Raw genomic sequence first — 24,366 nt, forward strand, 5'->3', positions numbered from 1 at the left:
TTTGGTTAGCCTGTGGTTCATTTCATTTTTAAAAATCAAAAACTACGAACCGAAATGAACCACCCTTTTCTCCAGTTTGTGCCCATCCTCAATAAGAATCCAGTGCTATGTTTCAGACTTTTAACTGCAGGGTAGTTGGGAAGATAAAATGGAACAGGAGAGAACCCAAACACCACTTTAAGCAAGCTGAACCCCAAGTAAACACACTGCAGAGGAGATCCAGCAACTCCCCATGTTTTTATCCATCTACATCAGAAAGCAATATAAAGCATTCTTGGATTATTATCTTACCACAAAGTGGCTCCTTAAAAAGCTGCCAATCATCAAACTAAACTGGGCGAATCATCAAACTAAACTGTCTATTTGTTGGGACCATGACCCTACATCAAGTTAAGCATGATTAAGCCCATTATAAGCAGCACTCTAACCACCAATCAGGTGTCTACCAACCTGTGTGATATGCAGCCAATATTAGAATAGACAATCCCAGCAATTTCAAATATAACTTGCATAGATCCGATAATTTGCAGGGCAGTGGGAAGAAATTTTGATCAAAATCACCTGGTATCTGGGTGGAATTTGATGCCAAACCCACAACCATGCTTGTTACTGGTGGGCCACACTGCAGGGCAGAACAAGAAAATTCACCCACAGATAACACTGAATGACAACTGCAAGCCAAAGGGTGCTGGCAATTCAGTTCTGCAAAAAGCAGTGTTGCTAATCTGCCGTAGAAAATGCTCTACATGTTTCATGATCGCATATATGGCTTAGGCAAAGCTACATAACTTCATAAACAAGATAATGTGAAAACCAAATATGTAATCCTGCCTGGTAGAGTGTACCTAACTGGTTGCAAATAACAGTACTGACCTCCACAAATATCAAAAGTATGTGAAGTGCACAAATTCTATCTTTTTTTTAAAAAAAAACTGGCTTCTTCCCTGATCTCCTCATATTAAATATTTTCAAGTACTATGCAGATCTATGTGCAGCTTGGCTCCTTCTGTTGTGACTTTCACACAATAGCAGGAGAGAAATTTTATCAAATTTTAATAGCAGGAGAGAGGACAGGTCACCAGTTTTTTCTACCGTTTTAATAAAAACAGCTCATAACAAGGCTTAATGTTTTATTCATTAGTGATGGCCTGTAAGTAAAAAGAAACCATGACTAGACAGCCACTGAGTAATCCTGCATACTGTGCAAATTACTTGCTCACTATTTAGGATTATCCCAGTATATTTAGCATAACAAGAAACACCATATTATTCAGCACAACTGGACATGATCCTTAACCTCTCCCCACAAAACTATGCAATCATAGTAAAATTGTGCAAGCTTTTACACACACATTTATTTCACACACTTTAATAAGACAGAGCTCACGATACAGCACCTTTACTGTAAGTAAGGAGGCCTGGGGCTGACCGGGGCCTGAACAGGATTCCTCCTCAACTGCCCCAAGTTTGATGATGGAAGAATGATGGGATATATAAATACATAAATCTATCCATATAGCATATTTTTCTCTCTCCTTCTCCAAAGAGCACAGAGTAGTATTAACAGGTCTTCGCCTCCATTTTATTCTAACAACTCAAGTTAGGCTGAGAGGTCACCTCACATGGTTTAAAAAAACTTGCAGGGCTTTTTTTGTAACAGGAACTCCTTTGCATATTAGGCCACACACCCCTGATGTAGCCAATCCTCCGAGAGCTTACAGGGCTCTTCTTATAGGGCCTTCTGTAAGCTCTTGGACGATTGGCTACATCAGAGGTATGTGGTTTAATATACAAAGGAGTTCCTGCTACAAAAAAATCCCTGGACACTTGAATCTAGGTCTTCCAAGTCCTAGCCAGACATGCTAATTGTACCACCATATTGTAAATAAACCACAGCTCTACTCCCCCACTTAAGTCTTGCATTCCTCCATTAAGTCTGGGCAATAACTGCTTTTTTGGTTCATTCTGTGGAAGTATGTACCTGTTTTGACAGCATGGTCAGACAGAAAAATCAAAAGAAAAGAAATACAATGAATGGCTGCTAAGCAGTCTCCACAGATTTCTCCAGGCTAGCTTCAGATGCAGTGTTTAAATGCTTGACATAACACCAGGTTGGTCTCCCTCACAGTCAAAATGGCTACCACTTTACTAGTACAATACAGATATTATTTCTACATGCAACATGAACATATGGTCATATGTTCCAAGATATTCAAACATCACACTGATAAAAGATATTTCATCTCACAGTTTCTTCCTAGCTACTCAGAAAGGGAACTCATATCCACTAGAAGACAGAGAAAAGCTAATGGAGGCAGACATCCACTCAACTGCAAGCATCCTGTCCAAAACAGTAAGTCCTGTCATAATAAAGCCCCATCTCCTAAGCCAAGGGGCTGTTACCACAAACTGTCTTGTCTGTTTGGGGCAGATAGAGGGGAAAAGCATAGCCCATGACCACATCCAGTTAGTCTACCATGTAGCTAAACTGGGATGACAGGAGTATTTCCACCACAAACATGACTTTTCAAGCATCACTGAACAACAGATCAAGTGTCACAGTGAGTACAATTCAAGCCTTTGGAAGGAGATCCCTCCCTACTCACAGGACAAAGTGACTGTCAGTCAGCCTGAAGTTGGACTTTTTCCTTTCTTCCCTTTTCTGCTCAGCATCAGTTTCCATTTCTTTCTCCACTTACCCCCCTCTTCCCTCTCTGTGATTCCTTTTCTTCATTTAATTCTGAATCATTGCCCTTCACATTTAACCCTACCCCTCACAAACGGCTAAATTTTATGGGAACCCATGTGCAAATGCGTTATGCACAGTTCAGGTCATTTCATCAGAGATGCTCACGATCATTCAGACTCTTCCTATTCCCTTTATAAAGCTGGCTTTTAGCAAATGACGCAAAATAGAGCAGCACATGCCACTTCAGTGGGAATGCCCACAAAACAAGTCCTTCCTGTTTTTAAGCTCATACCGGAAGGCTAAGCAAGTTCATATCAGATGAGCTGCAGATTCTGATGTCTTGGGTTTTCTAGGCTTTCCCATACTAGATGAAATCCAAAAGTTTAATGCCCCTAACAAATAACAGCAATAGATCCAAGTGGGCAGCCATGTTGGTCTGAAGCAGTAGAACAAAATAGGAGACAAGTTGCACCTTTATGACCAACAGAGTTTTATTCAGAATATAAGCTTTCGTGTGCTCTAAGCTAATTCTAAGATGAAGTGTGCTTAGAGCACATGAAAGCTTACATTCTGAATAAAACTTTGTTGGTCTTAAAGGTGCAACTTGACTCCAAATAAGGACAATGTAGTCCCTTAAAGCTAAACAATATGTTATGGATGGGGCATAGGACAATCTATGGCTGCTGATGCCATTTTAGATGAGAATTTAGCAGAAATTTCCAAATAGGGCTGATTCTGTTTGGGCAACACCATACATCTTGTCCCTCCACACATTTTCAAGTGCCAAAACACCCCACACCCTGGTGATTATTGCAGCACATTAAAAGGCACTGGGAATAATGAGGTCACAAAGTGTTGCCACAATGTGATAGCCGTGTTGGTTTGAAGCAACAGAGCAAAGTTAGATAGAGTCCAGTGGTACCTCTAAGACCAACAAGGTTTATTCAAGCTATGGGCTGAAGAAGTGTGCGTGCATGCACATGAAACAAGTATTTTGAATAAAACTTTGCTGATCTTAAAGGTGCCACTGGACTCTAACTTACAAAGCTGCTGGTGGGATATAATCAATACTGTGTGGGAGCTTGTGCCCATTTACATCTGCACTGTAGCAGAGAGAGAAAGCGAAAGAGGGAGGGAGAGAGAGAGAGAAAGAAAGAAGGGGGGAACAAACACAGATTGGAATTTTTTACAAATTAGACCATCTCTTCCATTCCATTCAGTTAACTTACTCAGATTCCTCAAAGCATTAACCTTCCACTGGGTAACATTTCCATTTTTCTGCAGCTCTAAGCATTCAGGAAACAGATGACACTATGTGGCAATTTTTCACACTGCCTGACAACTCACTTTTAAAAGAAAACAATTTGCCATTTAAAAAAAGGCAGAAAATGATAAGGCAATGCTTCCAGACAGCGGTAGGAACGCAACCTGTGTCAGCAGGCCAAGTCTGTCTCCTCCACACCCATACAGATATATGTCAGAGTGCTTTATTCCTGAAGAAAAACAGTTATTGATCTTTAAGCAGAGAGCAGAATTACAAATCTAGTCTCCCCCCCCCCCCCCGTAATACTGGCTCAGTATGAAAAACTGAGAGCCACACATCTACAGAGGAGTGCCAGTGGGCAAGTATTCCATTTGAATCTGTGTGCAAACCATACCACTATTTTCCTTTCATCCATTCAACAATCAAGCACATGAAAAAGGCTTACAGGGAAGTCACAGTATTATTGTGTTTGCGTTATTGTCCCTGGGCAGGAATGCAAGGCAGAGAATGCAACAGCCTTGCTGAAACAAAAGAAATCTGGTGTCTGGATGGATGGGGAAGCTCTTAGGAACCAAACACTTGTCCCATTGACTCTAGTCAAAGAAGAAAGGAATGGGCTAAATAAACAGTACTGTGTACCTAATGATCTGTGTATTGGGGCTTTTAAAACATCCCCTCCCACTGAGCCATCCACCCAATTTTGTTTCTGGAGGTCAGCAGATACTTGAGAACACCACAGGGGCAAGACGGGAATGGACAATGGGAGCAAGGAATATGGCAGAAATTGCCACCTTCTCTTCCAAAGATGCAACAAGTCTTCACTGGATATATAATATGCATTTGCTCTATATTCTCCAAGAGAGTGCTGAAGAAAATCAACTAGAAACCTGACCGGCCACCTTGCTCCCACCTGTAACAGCCCACGGACTCAAGTCAAGACACAGGCTGGAAGAGAATGCCGTTCACATCACCTGGTTCAAAGAATTTTGATTAGATGGCCAACATGCAGTTTACTTAGAATATAAACAGCACACTGTCTTGAGAGCTATCAAGAGTTTCCGGGCACAGAAGCAACATACTTCATACCATATGTAGCTGGTCATTATTATTATTGGTAGCATGAAGTATCCCAGCTCTGGCTTCCTAATACAGGCTTCATGCCATAGCTAGTTCCAGAATATAACAGTGGGCTGTTGACTGTTCCATTGCTGAAGCCACAGAGTTTTGCCTGGTCTGCTGGAAAGCGATGCAAGAGACTGTCCAAGTTCCTTCCTTGGCAGGTTCTGGCCTTCCAAAAACATTACAGGAAATAGTATAATGATGCTGGAGGTGGAGAAGAAGCCACACAGTTGCAGCTTATAAAGCACACTAAATGAATAACCAAGAGCCCTAGCCACTTGCATGATACCCTGCAGCTCCATGTCAGTCCCCCCCCATGAGCATGTGGCCAGCAGTCCAAGAGCAGTTTGGCAGGAGCAAGAGACCTCAGAACCAACCTTGGACTTTGCAATTCAGAGGATTCATCTATTTTGCAATTCACGGGAATGATACACACTGCAAGCAGGCAAGCACAACAAAAACCAAGATAATGGTGGTGAATAAATTATCATATTACCAACTCAGGAGGAATTGCCAGTTTGGTGCAGTAATTAGAGCACCAGCCTAGGATCTGGGAGATGCAGGTTCAAATCCCCAGCCTGCCATGGAAGTTCACTGACTTTGGGCCAGTCATACTCTTGCAGCCTAACGTATCTCCACCTGGGCTGCTGTTGTGAGGAGAAAAATAGAAGAGAACAATGTTGTAAGCCACTTCAGGGAGAAAAATGGAGTGTATAAATGGATTCATGAGTCTATCGTCCATGCTGTTGGTAGCCCTAAGAAACCAGCTAGCAGCCAAACAGTGCATAGTGGACACCACTAGCCCAAAGTTAAACTGACAACCGCTTAAGAAGAAGAAAGTTTCAAGCACAATTACATTACCAACTCTCATTACACACTGAACACAAGTTTCTTGTCCACCTCCAGGCAGCAGAGTCAAAGAAGAGGCTGTTATCAACCATCTCATAAACAGCTTTCATTCAGTGAACCCCTGATACTGGCACGGAATCCCAAAAGGTTCCTAAATTAAAAAAAGGTAAAGGTTGGAAAGCAGCCCACCATTATAAGGTCTGAGTTAAGTGTTGACAGAGTGTATATGCTGGACCACTGCACTGGGCAGACTATGTACCCTTGGGTGCTTCCCCAGAATGCTCTGCAATACATGGAGATTCTATTGAAGACATCCTGAAGTATGAAGGCTTTGCCTCTGCTTGTTGTTGTTCAGTTGCACAGTTGAGTCCAACTCTTTACAACCCCATGGACCAAGTCTTACCAGGCCCTCCTGACTTCCACCATCCTCCAAAGTCCGCTCAAATTCATGTTCGTTACATCAGTAACGCTGTCTAACCATCTCATCTTTTGCCATCCCCTTTTTCTTTTGCCTCCTGTCTTTCCCAGCATCTGGATCTTCTCCAGTGAGTGCTCCCTTCTCGTTTGGTGGCCAAAGTATTTGATTTCCCTTAGGACCGCCTGATTTGATCTTCTTGCAGTCCAAGGACTCTCAAGAGTCTTCTCCAGCACTACAATTCAAAAGCAGAATGGCCTCTGCTAAGACTAATTCAAATCAGCCAATTCCTATATTTTAGAACCCAGATAAGAATGTTCAGATCTGAAAGAAATGTTTAATTTTCCACATAATCATCCTATCTGTTCTCCAGTGATTCTTGCCTCCTCCCTTTTATGAACATATGAAGCTGCCTTATACTGAATCAGACCCTGGGTCCATCAAAGTCAGTATTGTCTACTCAGACTGGCAGCGGCTCTCCAGGGTCTCAAGCTGAGGTTTTTCACACCTATTTGCCTGGACCCTTTTTATTTGGAGATGCCAGGGATTGAACGTGGGACCTTCTGCTTACCAAGCAGATGCTCTACCACTGAGCCACAGTCCCTCCCCATAATAGCCCTCACAATAGCCCTGCTAGGATTAGCTTGTGAGAAAATGACAGGGCCAGTCAACTAGTGAATCTCGCAGGAAGAGAGTATTTGAACTGGGGCCTCCCCAAGTCTTGTCCAACACTATAACCATTTCACCATTCTTACAGTAACCACATACTATGGATTGTGAACTATTTTCCTTCTTAATTCCTTCCCTCTTAATTTGTGGATGGATTATTAGTTAGAGAGGGGTAGTATAGATTGGGTTTATTTTAGGATGTATAATCAATATATTGCCAGAAGGGAAACACACACATTCCACCAACCTAATTCCATAAACAGATGAACTGCTTTTTCCAATTCCACACTGCCCAAAACACAGCCAACTTGAATATCCTCTCCAGTAGTGAGCAAAACATATATGAAACATTGTTAATGCTTCTGCATTTTCAAAGCAAGGGAAACTGTTTTCATCTGGGGCCATAATGCAAAATTTGGGGTGGGAAGGGTGTGTGTGCTTGCACCATCAATCAGTACAAGCCAGAAGAGAACAAAATGCTTACTTTACCATTCAAGTATATTTCTTGGTGGATGCAAGTGGAATAAAAGGATATCGTAAAACGGATTTGTTAGCATTAAACACTGCTAAACATAATACTGCTGTCTACAGAAGCCCCTTTTTAATGCCTTGAAATCCAATTCAAGTAAGCTCTTCTAGTTATCTGTTTGCAAAGCTAGACAAGCAATGAATTACCAAAACCCTACACGCTCAGGATTCTTTTTGGGTTTGCAGTGATTCAAGACAGACGCAGGTTTCTAAGCAGGACGATTTAATGTTCAGGCAAATTGTACAGAATGTACAATTTGAGTGATGGTGGTGCAGTAGAAGACAACAATAAGAGTTGCGTGCATCTGTTGCTGTCTTCCAAACCTGTCTTGCTGACATCTGGGGAAAAGGTGACCCAATATCACCACTCAGGACCTGCTGGCAGTAAAATATCTCTAAGAGATTTTTCCTGGAACATAAAAAGCAGTGGAGACAGGCAGAAGTGTCCCATTGAAAAGGAACTGCTTATATCTCAGTTTTACAGTGAGCACTATTTTTATTTTCATTTTTCAGCTCTCTATTCTAAGCACCCAGTCCCTTGGTTCTTCCAGACAACAGGAAATGGCATCCAAGCAACTATTGTATTCAAGGCAATTCAGACAATTTAAAAGTTAGTTTCTGTAACTGTGAAAATTTAGGAAAGTTATGAGCTCCCATTCATTAACTTCTCCCAAATGCAGTCACAGATTATAATGATTACAAATTTTGGACCCAAGAGGCAAGAAGGTCAAGTGAATTTCAAGGAGTTTCACTGTCCAATTAACGGGGTTACAAACTCCATCCATTAACTGATGCAAGTAAAAACAAGGGATTAGAAGTAGGCATTTGTTGCTTGCCTTTAATCTACTTATTTTTAACTGAACCTCCTGATCCAAGTCTATTTTTTAAAAAGCTTCATTGAAAACTGTTACATAAAAGCAATCTTTTGAAGTCTTTTGGGAATTGAGTTAAGGTTTTTTCTCCCATTGTTTACCAAGTTTGAAACCAGATATTGTATTAATTTATTCATTGAAGTATTTATATTTCAGCTTTCCTCTTGGTTCAGATTAGGCTTCAAGAAAGCATGTTCCTACAACAAGCACAGATGGAGTCTGAAAAGCTTCATTCATGTATGGTTCAGCCAATGATGCAAAAGGAACAGGAATCAGAAAGCATCTGCCAACACACTGAGCAGCATCTAAGAAAAACACAGACCATCACATGAGCTGCTGAAGCAAGAAGAATTTTTCTTTCCATCTGTAAAACTACACAGAGAAAAATACAATTCATTGACAAAGTCTCAAAGAATGTTAGCTTAGCCACTAGGAATATGGCATTTCTACAGACCAAAATCCCACAGACAGACTACAAGCCATCAGGAGCATTATCCTTGATAATACCACAACCCTTATCACTAAATTCAGTCTTCTTCTCTCATAATTGCTTCAGATCTGTACCTTCAGGTCAGTGGCACAGCTGTGTATCCACTGACTGCAAAGTATGCAAGCATGTTCACAGCCAGCTTAGAACTGAGTCTCTTCAACTCCTGCATACAAACAACTCCTTTATTTTCCAGTACCATAATTTCATTATCTATACCAAGGGGGGGCCAAATTGCAGCTCAAGAGCCACATGTGGCTCTTTCACGCATATTGTGTGACTACTGAAGCCCCCCCACCGCCAGCTGGGAGAAGGCACTTGGCTGGCTTGGTGAATGCATTTAAAGTTAAAGTTGCTTTCTTTCCACTTATTCCCCCATCTATTTGCCTTCCTTCCTCCCTGTCTCAAACATCTAACGTTCATGTCTTGCGGCTCTCAGACATTTATTCTAAGTGGCTCTTACATTAAGCATTACCCCTGATCTATACATATGAGAAAGAAGCTCTTTAAAGGTTCTATCCAGATTTCAACAGCTTTTACCTTAATATCAGCCATAACCTAGACCAATCCACATAACAGCCTCATTTTCTGAACACCACTGTGTGACTATATGAGGAGCAGCTCAACAAAGCCAGAATGGTACCCAGAAAGTGCCCCAAAAGGCAGGCCCAAAAGAAAGAACCACAGGATATCACTGGTTGTCATCTATAGCTCTCAGTTCAAAGAAGCTGAATGCATCATCAGCTGTTATTCTGGATAATACTTCTCTCTCATAAGACTTAGGTGGAAGATAGCCCCCTAACCTAAAACAGCTTCTCACAAACAACCATGGACTAACCAAGTAGAAACAAAAACCCAGGATCAGACTCCACAACAAACCAAGACAATAACTTTCCCCCCATATACAAATAACTTTCTATAATAGCATTGATGGTGGAAAGTGCTGTCAAGTCACATCTTATTTATGGCAATCCATGAGATTTTCATGGCAAGAGAAGTTCAGAGGTGATATGCCATTCCTTGCCTCCACATCATGACCCTGGTTTTTGAGTAGTAGTATGACAGAGGAGAACCAGGATACTGAAATAAGCAAGCCTCATGAAAGGATGGGAGAGACAGAGGGAACACGTATGCATGGAGGAGAGAAACCGGAAATAAAATTAAACAAGGTGAAAAGCACCCCCCCAAAGAACAGCAGGTGCAGAAATGTAATCCATTATTAAGTTTCTCATCAAAGAAATGGCACTGTTCAATTTGTCACAGATTATGACTCTGTAACCAGGTACCCCCCCCCCCATTTCAAATGAAGCTATACAAACTAAGAAACTTATTCCTATTCTAGCAGAAATTATGCACCCTTATACCTTTCCTGAAGTCCCTTCAATAAAGGCATTTTAACCCACTTCTGATGGGTAATAGATTTTTAAAAACACACCTTAAGGATAAACTCCTCCCACCACTAATGAAACTTGAACAGTGCAACCCTAACCATGTATACTTGGAAGTAAATCCCATTAAGCTCAATGGGGTTTGCTCCCTAGTAAGAGCACCTAAGACTGCAGCCTAATTTAGGTTTTCCAAAATCTGTTTTTCTCTGATGTTTCTGTGTTTTACAGCTCCATGGCGCAAAGCGGTAAAGCTGCAGTACTGCAGTCCTAAGCTCTGCTCACGACCTGAGTTTGATCCCGGCGGAAGCTGGGTTTCAGGTAGCCGTCTCGAGGTTGACTCAGTCTTCCATCCTTCCGAGGTTGGTAGAATGAGTACCCAGCTTGCTGGGGGGAAAGTGTAGATGACTGGGGAAGGCAATGGCAAACCACCCCATAAAAAGTTTGCCATTAAAACGTTGTGAAAGCAACGTCACCCCAGAGTCAAAAACGACTGGTGCTTGCACAGGGGACTACCTATTCCCCCCGTGTTTTATCTTTAAAATGTGTATATGAAACCTGCCCCCCAAAATCTGTTTATCTTCAAAAGCCAAAATAGGTTTAAAGAGCCCATACGAAAAAGACCTCTCTCCCACATCATGAAAAACCAGCCTGCCTCCTGCACAACCTATTTAATCAAAAGAGGACACACTACCTTCCTTTAATCAAAATCCTGCACAACCTTCCTTTAATCAAAACAGGACTTTTATCTTTGTGTAGGACAGGGCTATATTTTGCAAACAGAATGGCAGGCCAGCTCTGTGCAGCTCAGGAGAAGCAACAATGGCAAAGCCCAGTCTGTTATGAGAATGCCAGTTGTTTCATACCTTCTTTGAGCTGACCTCAGCCATGACGCAGACAACAATGGACACACAGGCCTATCTAGCTAGACATTCCAGAAAGGGTGAAGTAGCTGGTAATAACTAGCCTCTGGTTATGCTGAAGAACAGCTTTCTCTGCGCACATGGCTGAAAACAATATAATGCCTTCATAACATGAATCCCACAAACTACCTTCTGTATTGCTAGTTCTCACCGGCCTCATCTTCGGCCAACTGCAATCCTCACCCTCCGGCAAAGTTTGTATGTTCAACAAAGAGCAGAGTTTAAACTTGCATTCTAACACCATTATCCCAAGTATACTTACCTAAACACAACCTAGCTGAAATCAAGGAGCAGAAATCAGTATGTTAACAGTTAAGGTGGTGCAATGTGTTTAGGAATATCTAAGAGCCCCGTGGCACACAGTGATAAAGCTGCAATACTGCAGTCCAAGCTCTACTCACAATCTGAGTTCAATCCCAGCGTAAGCTGGGTTCAGGTAGCTGACTCAAGGTTGACTCAGCCTTCCATCCTTTCAAGGTCAGTAAAATGAGTACCCAGTTTGCTGGGGGGGGGGGAAGTGTAGATGACTGGGGAAGGCAATGGCAAACCACCCCGTAAAAAGTCTGCCAAGAAAATGTTGTGATGTGACGTCACCCCATGGGTCGGTAATGACTCAATGCTTGCACAGGGGACTAGCTTTACCTTTTTTAGACCAATATATCCTCCTAGGGCCAGTTCTCCCACTAGGCAAACTAGGCGGTTGCCTAGGGCGCCGGGAGGTTGGGGCAGAAAATTCGGCTCCCCGCCCCCCCCCCCGGTGTCCCAGGCAAGCACTTAGTTTGCCTGCCTCTTCACCCCCCGCCACCCTTCCCTTCCCTTCACCTGCACGCTACGCCTCCCCCCTGCGCCGCCTCCTCCTCCCTCCCTTCCCCACATGTCAATTGCAATGCTGGAACCGGCTCTAACGCCACGGTCTGGTGATCTAAACCCCACCCGGCCGGCAATGACTCACTCGGCTGGTAAAACTACGCTGCGGGGTCCCGCTTGCACTCTGTCCAGACCTGCGTCCTGAAAGGGCAGCCTCGCTGTCGCTGACTCCTCCCCCCCATCCAGGAAGTGAGGAGGGGTGGAGACAGTGACTCCACCCTTTCAGGATGCCAGTCCGCCAGGACTTCCGGGATCGGAAAATGGCGAGCTGAGCTGCTTTCCTTAACGGGAGCAGGCTGGCACTTCTGTTCGGGTTAGTAAAAGGCAAATTAATGCCTTCTGCCTACTTTTCCCAGCTAGAGAATCGTCCAAGATATGCACAGATACTTTGAGGAGACTTACCTTGGCTGAAAGGGAGTCCCGGAGGGGGCTCTTTTGAGGCTTTGAGGGATCTCCGGAGAAAAGTTGCATATTCATCATCTGCAGAAGTTTCCAGAGTCATTAATTTGACTTAAGCTCGACAGGATCCGAATCTTCTTTTACAACTTTAAACATCTATTCTACAAAAGACTGGTGTCAATTTGGATAAACTACAAAAAAAAGGTATCGATTGCTATCTCTTCACTCCGGGACTATTCAAAGCTAAACAAAATGAAATTAAAACGTGGGAGTTGGATATAATGGAAGCTTGAGAGGAGGAGAAAAAAAGGGGCTAAATATGAACTTTGTAAATTTAAGAGACAGTGGTAAAAGGAGAAAGGAATTTATTGTTTAGTCTATCTGTGGTTGAGGAAGTAGCCCCATCATCATAGATTTGCAGCACTCACAGTCAACACAGGAAGTACGTCAGACATCGCGAGATTTCTCTACCAGTGAAACAAGACTTGGTGGCAGGAAAAGCAGGAAGTACCAGAGGAAGAAGAAGGAAGCAGGAGAAGATAATAGCCTACTTTAAAAGAAGAAGTTATTGGATTTATATCCCACCCTCCACTCCGAAGAGTCTCAGAGCGGCTCACAATCTCCTTTACCTTCCTCCCCCACAACAGACACCCTGTGAGGTGGGTGGGGCTGGAGAGGGCTCTCACAGCAGCTGCCCTTTCAAGCACAACCTCTGCCAGAGCTATGGCTGACCCAAGGCCATGCTAGCAGGTGCAAGTGGAGGAGTGGGGAAATCAAACCCGGTTCTCCCAGATAAGAGTCCGCACACTTAACCACTACACCAAACTGGCTCTACTTTAGGATTATAATATCAGAGAGATTGCTGGGAGGATAAAGTTTTAACGTTTTTAAAGTGACTGGGACAAAAAAAATTGGCGGAGTTAATTGAGTTGGTAATTTTAAAATAAGGACTATTGGACAGTGGTGAAGAAAATTTTAATTGGTTTAATTTTAATTTAATTTAAGTAAAACAAAAGTTGTGACCGCCATTTTGGGGAAAATAAAAAAATTAAATATTAATATCTGAGCCTGGGAGGCTCAGAGGACGGCGAAATTGGGTTCATTGGAAAGGGCAAGCTTCACTTTATTAAATCTGATGGTCCAAATTTAATTTGGTGAGATAAAAATTTTCGATCTTTTTTACATGTCAGATCTGAAGCAAACCCGTATTAGGCCTGCTTCAATGGAGAAAATGCAAGCTCAGCTAGATGCAATGGAGGCCAGGATAATGGAAGGGGTGAAAGAAATGATAACTGCCTCCAAAAAAGAAATAAGAAAAATTATTGAGGACTCAAAAAAAGAATTAAGAAATAGAGAATTTCAGAAACGAGACTGTAATAATAAAAAAAAGTACAAGAGGTGGAAGAGAGAGTGAAAATACCTGACTCCACCTTGTTAAAGCTACAAGAAAAGGTGATAATACATGACTGTAAGTTGATGGAGACACATTCATTTGAGAGGTGTACCAGAGGATGAAGATTCTGATTTGAAAGACTATATAATTGAAATAATTGCAGAATTTTTGGAGGAAGATCCTGAAGGGAATAGAAATATGTATGATTATATGCATGGGTGAATTCACTCTATGCAAAGAAGAATAATCTGCCAAGAGATGTGGTGATAAGATTTATGACAAAAGAAATGGTGGGAAAGATCATAAACAAAAATTTTGAAAAGACATTGTTAGTGGGAGGTAGCAGAATAAGAATTATGAAAGAGTTGCCAAGACAAGTGTTAAGTGACAGGAATGTATACAAAAAATTGACAGAAAAATTACGTGACAACAGAATAAGGTACAGATGGATAATACCTGAAGGTTTGAGCTTTGAACTTCAAGGGAAAAGGATTACAATTACAAGCACACAGGAACTGCGTAGATTTTATGGAGAAAATAAAGAATTTGCACCATGATGGATTACAAATTGATATCTTGGAATGTAAATGGACTAAACTCACCACAAAAAAGAAGGGCAACATTTCAATGGATAAAAACCCAAAATTGTAATGTAGTTTGTTTACAAGAAGTGCACATTAGACAAAAGGATTATAAATTTTTATGGAATAAGCAATTGGGACTAGAATTTTATACACTGGCTGAACAGAAGAAGAGAGGAGTAATTTTTTATATTAAAAAAAAAAAGACCCGAAATTGTTTTTTAAAGATAAAGATGGAAGATATATAGTGGTGGAAATTACATTGATTGCTAAAAAACCTTTATTGTTGGGACTTTCTGCTCCAAATGGTGCAAAGGACATTTTCTTTAAAAATATTACACAACATTTGGATGAAGTGACTTATGAGCAAATTTTGTTGATGGGGGATTTTAATGGAACAATTCAGAACACAATAGATCTGGGAAGAAAAAAATTGATAAAGAAGAAAAATTGCCAAAATCTTTTTTTGAGTTGGTTAAGCAAGAAAATTTGGAGGATATATGGAAAGTTCAATCCTGAAGTAAGGGACTATACCTTTTTTTTAGCCAGACATAATTCTTCTTCTAGAATTGACATGTTGTGGGGTACCAAAGATTTGGGACTTTGTTATAAGATAGAAATTTTACCCAAAACAGGAGCCGATCATAACCCAATAATGTGGATTACAAAACTGTCTAAAAAGTCGAGAAGATGGACATTAAATGAAGATTTACTACAAAATAAAGAAATAGTGGCATCTCTAGAAAAGGAAACTAAAGCTTACTTTCAACTCAATGATAGAGTAGAATTTCAGACGGTATGGGATGCCTACAAAGCAGTAATGAGAGGAATACTAATAATATTGAATAACAGAGATAAAAGAGCAAAAGATAAACAGATGTTGGACATTCAAAATAAAATTAAGAAAAAAGAAAGTGAATTAAGAAAAAGGCCAGGAAAAAAGAAAATTATAAGGGAGATTACAATACTACAAACAAAAATGAGACATTTGCTAAATAAGGAAATGGAATGGAATTTGAAAAAATTACAACAGCAATCCTTGGAGGGAGCAAACAAACCTGGAAAGTATTTGGCCTGGCAATTGAAGAAAAAGAGAGAAAGTAAAATTATTAATAAAATTGTGGCTGATGGAAAACGCTGGTAGATCAAGAAGGAATAAAGAGAGATTTTTTTAAGTATTATGCTAAATTATTTAAGGATGTTAAAGTAAAGAAAGAAGAGATTGAAGCGCATTTGCAAAAGATCAAAACAGCACCCTTAACTGAATACATGGAGAAAGTTTTGAATGATCCAAGTGAAATAATAGAAATTGAAGCAGCGATTAATGCAATGAAAATCGGAAAGGCTCCTGGACCAGATGGATACACGGCAAAATGTTTTAAAATGCTTAAAGAAGAATTAGTACTGAAACTTCAAAAACTAATGAATACGATAAGATTAAATGGGAAAATACCTAATACATGGAAAGAAGCTGTAATTTCATTGATTCCAAAGGAAGATAAGAGATGTCACGAATGTAAATAATTATAGACCAATTTCATTATTAAATAACGAGTATAAGATTTATACAAGAATCCTGGCAGAAGGTCTCACAATATGAGAGGTTTCTGAATAAGGAACAAAGAAGAAAGACAAATCACCTCCATCTAAACCCACAGCCACCAATCACCCAAGCTCAGACAAAGCATACTATCATCTGTTAGTATGAGTGACAGAGAAAACAGGCAGGAAGATCTGATGCCACTCCACTGATACCTGGCATAGCTCAGGGCTTAATCATATCACCGTCTAGACCTACTTTGTGTACATATCTCTGCTAACCAAACACTTCACACATCTGATGAAGCAGACTCAGGCTGTGATCACATACATTAAATAATGCACTTTCAATCCACTTCCAGGGCACTTTACAACTGGATTTTACTGTGTGAACTGGCAAAATCCAGTTGGAAAGTGCCATGGGCGTGGATTGAAAGTGCATTATTTAGTGTGTGTGATCACAGCCTCAGTATATTTGTTAGCCTTCCAGGTTCCACAAGACAATCCACTACAATAAAAACAGTAGTCATTAACAACTTACACTGCATTTAAGGATATGTAATGGAATTCAGTAGACTCTGTAGATTTATAAAACAGCAAAGAAAATTAAGAGGAATAACACTGTGGTAATTCAAATCCCCATTAATCCAAATTAATGTAATGCAGGTATGTCTTTTCTAACCTTTCATCACTGACTTATCACCAGAACTTCCATAGTCACATAAGGTCTCACTGTTGAGAGTTTTGCTGTAAAGTTAATTTGTAATAAGCAATTAGGAATAGGTACAAACTCCAAAAATGTGATTCGGTTCACAGTCAAACCACAATCCAAACCCTGAACCGAACCGGTTCGCTCTCTGACAAACCAGCTCAGCTTGTGGGCAAATCAAACCTCATTTAAAGGGACCACAGTCACTTTAAACAGAGTTTTCAGAAAGCAGCAAAAACAGCTATGGGGTGGGAGCACTCCCAGATATTCAGCTGTTTTGAGCCTTCTTATGCAGTCCCTTTTACATTTTAAAGGGACTGCAAAAGAAAACCAGGAAATAGGGAGCAGCCTGTTTGGGGTCAGGTGCCACTTCAATAGGGAAAGCCTCCGCCCATTGCCTGGCAATCCAGGAGACCTAAGGTGCTTGCCCACATTCCCCCATCGCCTGATGATGCCACCCCCTGACTTCCCATTGGGAACTCACCCAGGAAACCAGTGGAGGTGGAGGCTGGCAGACAAGAGGTGGCCAGCTAAGGTGATTGGCAAAAGAGATAGCCGTGGTGAACCGCACAATGGCAGCAGGACTGTGACAGCAGTACAGCAGCTGAGCACATCCTGGGATCCCTGGATGGGGGAGATGGAACCAGTAGGGAAGGAGGCCACTCTACCCCAGGGACCAAGTGGCTGACCCATTTTTTGCTGGGCCTAGCCTTGCTGTCACTGCCAGACTCCCAACTCACATGATTCCTGGGCTGGAGCAGCCTTATTCCCTGCTGGCACCACCTCCCCCACTCCCACCCGGGGTGACCTGGATGCTGTATTGCTACTATGGCCCTGCTGCCACAACCCTGCTGCCTCCTCAATGAGTTCTCAATGGGAGGTCTGAGGGGCATCCTTTGGTGACTGGGGAGGGTGGGTGTGCACCAGGGCTCTCCCAGCTTAACAGGCAACAGATGATGACTTCCCCTGGTGAAGTGGCACCCAGCCCCTGATAGGCTGCTCCCCAATTCCCAACTTTCTTACGCAGTCCCTTTAAAGGAGCAGGAACCAGTTTTAAAGGAACTCAAAGTCCCTTTAAATCCCTGCTTTCTGCCATGGCCCAGAAATGGCACCAGTGCAGAAATGCACTGCACTGGCCCAGAAATGGCACAAGCCCTACAAACTGCCTCAAAAGTTCATGGAAGTGGACCCATCATGAACTTTGGTTCCTGAACCATGGACAGGGCAAAATTTGTCAAAAATTTTGCTTCATGGGTCAGTTCATGCCCATCCCTAGTTGTAGCACAGGCCACTCCTGTCCTCTGCAAGAATTATTGCCACTTCAGCAGAAGCCCAGAAGGGGGGCTGAAATCTGTCATTTGACATACTACCGTGTTTTATACAAACAACCAACAAAACATATTTCGGGGGCTCTGCCTCTGAGGTTTCATTGTTTGAATAAAATTCATACTGAAAGAGGAATAGGAAGGCAGCTGATTATTCTGCAAGTTCAGAAAGTTCATCTCACTGGAAACAGAGGTCATTAAGATGGGAACTCAAATCCCTCATGTGCCAAAATGCTAAATTCTCAAAATGAGCATGCAGTCATAAAATCCTGAGTAGAAAAAGAAGCCATCACTGTACTGGGAACCATTACTGTTCTTACCACCACTGGTTAAGGACTCACATTTACAAATCCCAGTTGCCAGATCACCATGGTATCTAGAAATTCCATTATGGCATCTAGTCTTTTCAACAGCTACAAACTCTTGTTGTTGTTTAGATTTTGTGTCACTGCCCCTGAAAGCTCTGGTTCATTCCCCATTGCTTCTCCCTAGCCACAAACGGAGGAGGGACTGTGCTAGGTTCAAAAAACTCTACTTGATCCAAAGCAATAAGCAAGGGGTGGAACTTTTCAAAGCTTGACAAATTCCGCCTTTAATTATGGTAAGACGGGAGGTATAACAGATGAAAGCTTTTGATAGCAGCAGTACCAAAGCTAAGAAACGAGGGTGGGGGGGTGTTTAAAAGCATACATCATTAGCTTGGCTGCTACTACACCACTCATTTCCCCAGACATAACTGGAAGAGGGACTCTGCTAGCTTTGGAAAGCACCACCCCATCCTGATTGTTAGGGGCATAGCAAATACTTGTTGCATGAAAAGATATAATTAAACATTCATAATGCATTAATGCCGTTTATAATGGAAGATGAAACTCTAGAGGGGTATCTATACAGAAACTGGATTCACAAAGATCCTTTCAGGCTGTGGCTTTGTGGTAGAGCATCTACTTGGCACATAGAAGATCCCTGGTACAATCCTCAGCAAGCCCACCTAAAAGGCTCAGGTAGCAGGTGGTGTGAAAGACCTCTGCCAGAGACCCTGTAGGGCTGCTGCCAGTCTGAGTAAGCATTACTGATCAGAGGTCTGACTCAGTCTAACGCAGCATTCATATGAAGCTTTTAGGGTATTTTAAAAAAAGCAATCCTGTAGTTCTTAAAATATGAATGTTTTAGATACAAGTTAGAGCAGGGGTCCTCACTGTGGTTCCCATGGGTGGCATGGCACCTGTCAACACCTTTACCAGCACCCACAAAGTGTTTTAGGAAGTGGGTGGGACCAGGTTGTGCTGTGCCGAGCAAGGCTTCTGACTGGCTGTGCAGATTTTTTTTTTAAAAAAAATTTCTTTGGCAGCAGCTGCCACCACAGTACAAGGCTCTACACTGTGTCACTGAAATTAAGCTGTGGCCATCACTCTGTGGCTGGCTCTGCTTCCCGTGGCAGCCATTTTGTTGCCATACCTATCATGTTGGGTCCGATTTTCAAATGTGCTTGCAGTCTCAATAAGGTTGGGGACCTCTGAGTTAGAGGTTAAGTTTGAATTGTAATGACGAGTCGACAACTAAGTTTATCCTATATAGAATACTTTTGCTATAGCACTAATACAATTATGAGAAACAGTGAAAAGAAGTTAGGGCTAGTTTTTTGTTTAGGAAAATGTGATGAGTAAATCATGGCTATCCTGACCTGGATGGTCCAGGCTAGCCTGATTTCATCAGATCTCAGAAGCTAAGCAGGGTTGGCCCTAGTTAATATTTGGGTGGGAGACCACCAAGGAAGTTCAGGGTCGTTATACAGAAGCAGGAAATAGAAAACCACTTCCATCTGCCTCTTGCCTTGAAAACCCTACAGGGCTTCCATAAGTCAGCTGCAGCTTGCCTGTACTTTCCAGCACCAAAACATGCCTCCTAGATCCAAAGAAAATTTGTCACCCACAAGGAATATCAAGATGCTGAATACATTATGGCAACAAAGGAGATCATCAGCAAAAGTTACTGGCCACATGCTGCCATTTCAGCCTAGGAATAAACATTAATAATAATAATAAAATTTTATTTATAGCCCGCCCTCCCCGCCGAGGCAGGCTCAGGGCGGCTCACAAGGCATGGCAAAAGCCACAAAGCTGCTTCTAGTAATAAAGTTTCTGATGACCACGGACGATGGCCAGTCTGCTCCACTGAGGGCTTGTGGTCCCCTCGGAGCGAAGTCAGAGGCCCAAATCTTTTTCCTTGAACGTGATACTACTGCCTATTCCTTGAGCTCATTAACCCGATGAGTAAAAATAACATGAGGCGCAGAGTGACAAATACAGACTATTTGGTGCTACAAACCTTCCCAAGTTGAGTGTTTCATTCCTAGCACACTTGCCAAAACAGGTCGGCCATTACTGGACTAGGCTTTACTCAAGACCTATTACAATAAATTAGTTTCAATGCCTTTTTAAAAGAATCCTCTGTTTGCAAGCAAGGGGAAGAAAAGCACTATACACAGTGGTTGGTCATTTACAATCAACGTCTGAATGAACCTTTTCAAAACATCACTAAATTACATGGGACACAATAGAAGCCCTTTAACTGAGGACAGGTAAGCTGTGCTCTCTCTCTCATTTCCGTAGCTTTGATCTTGCGTAAATTGGCCCTCAAGATCAACAGGCATGTTCTGATCAGCCTAGCAAATAAATAATTTCAAAGGCATTAGAATCACATTCAACCCAGACCCTTGATGACTGACACACCCAACTGCAAATCCAAATCTGATTTTGTGTGGGCATTTAAAAAACATATGTTGTTATCTGAAAACAATGTTCTGGGTCAACATAAAAACAAAGCAGCAAATTATATACCTAAGACAGAGCCAATAAGAAGTCCATAACAAAGAGCACAGGGAGAGAGAGGAACAGGGAAAATATTGGACCAAGTATGGCATTACACTGGTAACTATAAGTACAAAAGCAGATCAGGTGGCAACCAAGGAGGAGTGTGGCTGATCAGAAAGTGGATCTATAACAGTATTACTGCATTTCCATCAATCACACAATGGGGAGGTGCCAAAGAAACACTGGCTACAATCCTAAAAATAGGGCCCTGGGACTAAGCTCCACTTAATAACACTTGTGTGCAGACCTGTTTATGATTACTTGCTCTGTCTACCAAGGACCAAATGTCTTTCAGCTCTAATCCTTCTACATCTCCCTCCTGCATGTAAGAAGGGTGCTCTCAGACCTCCTGCATGCCAACTGTGTCATTCTAAACTGACACACACCCCAGTCCCACTGATTTCAGCAGAATGGTGGTGTAACTCTGGCTAAAATGGCACAGTTAGTGTCGAGGTTTTTTCTACGTGGCACATCCACCCAGCTACTTAAAGATAACAGATCAGATCAGGGCTGTCTTAATGCATGGGCCTGATGGGCCCCACAAGCATAGGGGCTCCATACTAATCTATGCATGATGCAGTACTAATAACCAGGTATTGATAGTTTGTGAATGTATCAGGGGTGGCCAACAGTAGCTCTCCAGATGTTTTTGCCTACAACTCCCATCAGCCCCAGCCATTGGCCATGCTGGCTGGGGCTGATGGGAGTTGTAGGCAAAAAACATCTGGAGAGCTACCATTGACCACCCCTGGAATATATGAATGGATGAGCTTTTTATTTCTGCAAGTTGAGAAAATGTTGAATGTAGTCTTGTAGACCTATACAAAGATCCTGACCATTTACATTTTTATTCCTGTGAGTAGTTGTCGTAAGGACCCAGTGCACTGCTTTGCCCGGAGCCCATAATGCTGTTAAGACAGCCCTGGATCAGATAGTTGTTTTTCTTTGTTGCACGAACACTGTTGCACAGCAATAGGATAAAATAAGAAGGTCAACAAAAACAGAAAAAGTTTGGTTATATTTCCTAATAGAGAGTTATGTTTTAATGACTCAGCCTGAGTAATTTTCGGGGATAAAGTACATGTGCATTTGAGGAAGATGACAACCACTAAACTGTCCTGCTGCATAAGACTGCGAGGCCAGCCAGATTGCATTCAGCAACCGCAAGGCATGGGTTAGATTACCAGCACCAACTCCCCAAGCAATAGTGCATAAGGAGCAGTAAAGAGAGAGAGGTATTAGCACACACACCACACCCATACATTTTTAAAAGAGAGACAGCAGCTATATCAAATTGCACTTGCATTGACACAGCATGTTCATTATTTGGAGTTCAACCTCTAAGAGGAAAGGGGACCAGGTAAACTTGGCTGGGATTAAAACCTCAGGCAGGCCCTAATACTGCAAGAAGAATGCAGTAAAACTAAAAAGGACACAGATCCCAGAAGCAAAGAGAGCAAAAGATGCCTGTTAGGTACCCAATGGACTACAAAGCAAGAACTGGAGATTTAACTGACCATTACACAAAGGTCCACCTAAACAACCCTTCAGAACAACCTTTTAAAAAAAGTTGGCAAGGGTGAAATTTAGAGGAAAAGTGATAGAATCCTTCCTGTACCCACCACTCTGTTACAAGTCATTTTCCCCAAGCTGTTCCAAAGATGTGTTTAAACTCTACTCATATATTACAGGCATCCGGAACCCAATAAGAGTATAAGAAATAGGCAGGGAGAGGCTGGAGTGGTAAATTGGGAAGCATGCAAAGGGTTAAACAATCCTCATTGCCCCACCTTAAATTGCCCCTTCCCCAAAATGTTTTGCTTCTCTTCAGTGATACAACAATATTTAGTTATATGCATCTTGCAATGCCTGATAACCCCAACAGCAAACACACTTGCACAGAAGGGGATGTCTGCCCACTGACACCTTCTCCAGCCACTGCAGCATTGTGGTCAGGCAATCCAGAGACTGCAATGACAGCCAGAAAGCTGTGAGTGAAGGGATCCAATTTCACCTGTACCTAGGAAGAAAACAGTCAACTCCTTGCCTGCAGGGCTTCTAGTTCAATTAGTTGGCACTACTGGCAGAAAACAAGACACCTAAGTAGGTAAAGCAATACTTTTCCTTGGATCAGGCTCAGTTACAAGGCTTTGAACTTGAGAATGAGTGAGGGAAGAAGGCTATAAAAACTCTGATAGTCCACCCCCCCAAAAAAAATTATTTTACCCACCCACCCTTTTTGTGTCTTAACAAGAAAGGTAGATTATAAATGAATAAAATTGGGGGCAGGCTTTGGATTCTCTCTCCTCTTCTATCCTATGTTCATTTGGACTGTTTCTCTCTCCTTATACTCATATATGGACACAAGTATGTTTCAACTGCATACATCAGGAGTCCCCAATGGGGTTCCTGTGGGTGCCATGGAAACTACCAATACTTTTTGTGGCCCTTGGCAAGTGTTTTTAGCAATAGCAGGGGCCCAGGCAGGGCTTCTGACCAGTAAGGTTTCTGGTTTATCGGAGATTTGATTGACTATGCAGATTTTTTTAAAATGTTGCTTTGGCATCAGCTGTCACCACAGCACAAGATCTGCACTGTGTGACTGAAATTAAATTGTGGCAATCATTCTGTGGCTGGCTCCACCTCCTGAAGCAACCATTTTGCTGCCACACCCACCAACCTCCAGCAGAATTCCAAATATGCCCACAGGCTTTAAAAGGTTGGGAATGCTGGCATCCATTTTTATCCTGCACTTCCTCCAAGGAGTTCAAAGTGGCACACATGGTTCTCACTTCCCATTTTATCTTCACAACCACCTTGTGAGGCAAGTCAGCCTGAGGGAGTGTGGCTTGCCCAAGGGCAACCAGTATGCTTCACAACAGTGGGGGGATTTGAACCCAGAACATAAGAGAAGCCATGTTGGATCAGGCCAACGGCCCATCCAGTCCAACACTCTGTGTCACACAGTGGCAAAAATTTTTATATATACACACACACTGTGGCTAATAGCCACTGATGGACCCGTGCTCCATATTTTTATCTAAACCCCTCTTGAAGGTGCTATACTTGTGGCCGCCACCACCTCCTGTGGCAGTGAACTCCACATGTTAATCACCCTTTGGGTGAAGAAGTACTTCCTTTTATCCATTTTAACCTGTCTGCTCAGCAATTTCATCGAATGCCCACGAGTTCTTGTATTGGGAGAAAGGGAGAAAAGTACTTCTTTCTCTACTTTCTCCATCCCATGCATTATCTTGTAAACCTCTATCATGTCACCCCGCAGTCGACGTTTCTCCAAGCTAAAGAGTCCCAAGCGTTTCAACCTTTCTTCATAGGGAAAGTGCTCCAGCCCTTTAATCATTCTAGTTGCCCTTTTCTGGACTTTCTCCAATGCTATAATATCCTTTTTGAGGTGCGGCGACCAGAACTGCACACAGTACTCCAAAGGAGACCGCACCATCGGTCCCAGGACCGCACCCA

The 24,366-nt window shown here is 42.2% G+C and overlaps 1 protein-coding gene across 2 annotated transcripts in view; it reads right to left on the reverse strand.

The window, feature by feature from the left end:
- Positions 1–24,366, reverse strand: part of WDFY2 (WD repeat and FYVE domain containing 2) — a 79,114-nt gene that overhangs the window by 53,581 nt on the left and 1,167 nt on the right. The window lies entirely within an intron of this gene.

Source organism: Heteronotia binoei, chromosome 1, assembly GCF_032191835.1.
Source record: "Heteronotia binoei isolate CCM8104 ecotype False Entrance Well chromosome 1, APGP_CSIRO_Hbin_v1, whole genome shotgun sequence".
Lineage (NCBI taxonomy): Eukaryota > Metazoa > Chordata > Lepidosauria > Squamata > Gekkonidae > Heteronotia > Heteronotia binoei.